The sequence below is a fragment of the Triticum dicoccoides genome, chromosome 4B (genome assembly GCF_002162155.2).
Source record: "Triticum dicoccoides isolate Atlit2015 ecotype Zavitan chromosome 4B, WEW_v2.0, whole genome shotgun sequence".
Classification (NCBI taxonomy): domain Eukaryota; kingdom Viridiplantae; phylum Streptophyta; class Magnoliopsida; order Poales; family Poaceae; genus Triticum; species Triticum dicoccoides.
The window spans coordinates 260,350,694-260,353,773 of NC_041387.1; positions in this window are offsets into that span (position 1 = coordinate 260,350,694).

A 3,080-nucleotide genomic window follows, 5' to 3' on the forward strand; every position below is an offset into this window, starting at 1 on the left:
AAGAAAAGAGGGTAATATCAAAATTATGGACTACTTTTTTGAGTATGTTGGTAAGGTCCGGTCATAGTCACTTGTTGAAATCTCTAAAAAGACAAATACTCCCTCCGTCCAGAAATACTTGTCATCAAAATGGATAAAAGGAAATGTATCTAGACGTATTTTAGTTTTAGATACATCTGTTTTTATCCATTTTGATGACAAGTATTTTCGGACGGATGGATTATTTAGGAACGGAGGGAGTAGAAAACAGAGTTGGTGATGATGGTGTGCGTGCCATCCTGCAATATAGGCCGTCGGATTTATATCTAACGGATAGGAAAGAAACTATGGCAATTTTGCAAAAATATACCCACACGTCTATCCATGTTTGCAAATAAGGCCTTCCCTCGTTCAGCCTTTTCTCTCACAAGATAAACTACTCATACAAATGCATCTTGATGTTCCGTGCAATGCACGGGCAGCTAGCTAATTTCTTTTAAAATAGTTACTGTGATAATTAGGTTGAAGTGATACATTCTATGTCTGCCCCGAATGATTTCAGATTCACTAGTAGTAACAAAGAAAAGGTTGCCTTGTTAATTAACAGAAAACAGGGTGAAAACTATCACATGAGGCCGGTAAAAACAAGGCGTCATCGTCAGTGTAGCTGTGCACACGTGAGAAGTCTACATATCGAGGCGGCTACCGAGAGAGGCACCGAGACACAATGTTTGAGAGAGAACCCAATTGACAGATTATGATCAGATCGAGTTGTCACCCTTCTGTTGTCATTATTGGGGGGGGGAGGGAAAGAAAGACGTATCGAGAGTGTGCGCAGTAGGCACAGAGGCACAACTAGCAAGTGTGTGTGTTTGTGTGTGTATGTGTGTGTGTTTGAAAGAGGAGTAGATAGATTATTATCATGATCGATGTGCCACCATACTCCTTCGGTGCCGGGTAGTGTGTGTGTGTGTGTGCACGTGTATGTTTGAGAGAGAAGCCAGTCGATAGATTAGTATCAAGATCGAGGTGTCATCCTACTCCTACAGTGCTGGGAAGTGTGGGTGTGTGGGTGTGTGTGTGGGGGGGGGCAGTGACACTCACATATCTCTACTCTTATAAAAAACAGAGTTGGTGATGATGGTGTTCCTGCCATCCTGCAATATAGGCCATCCGATTTATATCCGACGGATAGGAAGGAAACTATGGCAATTTTGCAAAAAGATACCCACACCCCTCTCCGTATTTGCAAATAAGGCATTCCCTCGTTCATCCTTTTCGCCCACAAGATAAACTTCTCATACAAATGCATCTTGATGTTCCGTGCAACGCATAGGCATCTGGCTAGTATGGAGGAGTTTGTGTGACACATATCTAGCTATATTAAGGGATAGGTAGATAGCATTTGTGCGAGGCATACTTAAAGTCTCACGAAGATAAACAAACGGTGTGTGTGCATGCAAGTGCCTGAAAAAATGAAGCGAGAAACAATGTGTGTGTGCGCGCACGTGTGTGTGTGTGTGTGTGTGAGAGAGAGAGAGAGAGAGAGAGATCTCAAAACAAAAGGTGCTCTGTTGGAATCCCACTTTATGTATTCATATGGTTCCGGAACTCGAGTTAACCTTAGGCATATGTGTGAGAGACATTATTATACTTTGAGACATTAGTGGCTGTGGGTGGGCAGAATTAAAGGGGTGGGCGTGTTAGACAGAGAGAGCGTGTGTGTTTCTGTGTGAGAGACTTGTAGGACGGGGTAGAAAGACGAATTTAACCCTGACACAGGGAGAGATATACACGAAGTGCGCGTGTGTGATTCCGATGCCCATAGGGAAATGAGATATGTATGCGTGTGAGAGAGATTGCACAATTCATTCACGTATCACTATCTAGCGATCGTGGACGTGCATCGCTTGAACATAAGTCAATATCTACTTCATATCGTGGCCAAAGTTACAATATCGATTCAACGCTATAAAGATTGGACACTCACATATCACATTTTTTTCTATTTAAATAAACCTTTTCAGTTGTGCATGCCAAAGTTACAGTGATGTTTCTTCAAACAACCAATGTAGCTATCATGTACATGCACCATTGTTACTCTTGCATTCAAATTCATTAGTCTTGGATGATTTAAGTTTCTATTTTGAAGTAATATATGTAATATTCATATATGAATTCAATGGGTACGTAATTTATGCAATGGAGGCTATGTAATCATATGAGGTAACACTTTTAAGTAGCGGACTACAATATCCATTTCGTTTTGTGCGCCTCTACACTAACACGTAAATGCATTATGTTTAAAGTAAATAACCAATGTCACTAAATTATCTATTTACATGATAAATACATAGGCTGAGTGTTTGATCCCTTTTTTGTGAACGCGCCACTACACCCGTACGACTGGCTGCGCCCGTGTGAACGTCCATCATCCCGAGTTATTGTCTTTTCTTCTGGGGTGGACTTCACACCAGTTATTAACTGCTGACGCGTGCCCTGTGTACACAGTCTAGCATGACCTTCCCGCTAGCACGGTCCAAAATTAGTTGAAGCTGGATACGAACGATCCCGTGGGCCACAAAATATCACGCCTCCTTCTAAAATTTCCGCCACCTTAGTCTTTAGCATGCGAAATTCCCCCTTTGTCATTGGTGCACGGAGACCAATAGTTACAATACTGCCCTCATCTAGATGATAGGTCGGGGCTGCTTTTTTAACTACCGGTTCCCCCCACTACACGACACCCCCATTTCCTCTCCCCCTCCCGCAAAAACGACTAACTCCACATCACTGTAGCATCTTACATCACGCCGTTCGTACTTCATCGCCCTTTCTCCCCTCCCCTCCCGAAACCCTAGACTGCTCATCCACCGGCGTACCATAGCCTATTCACTGCCAGCGGCATCCACCTCGCCGGATCTGCTTCTGCGGCCGCATCTACCCCTCCCACCTCCCCTAGAAACAAGTAGACTGCTCATCCACCACTGTACCACAGCCCATTCAGTGCCGGCCTTGTCCACGGCGCCGGATCTGCTTCTCCGGTACTCTCGTCAACCGCCGCGCATCTGCAGCGGCTCATTCGTACTCCCCACCAGAGA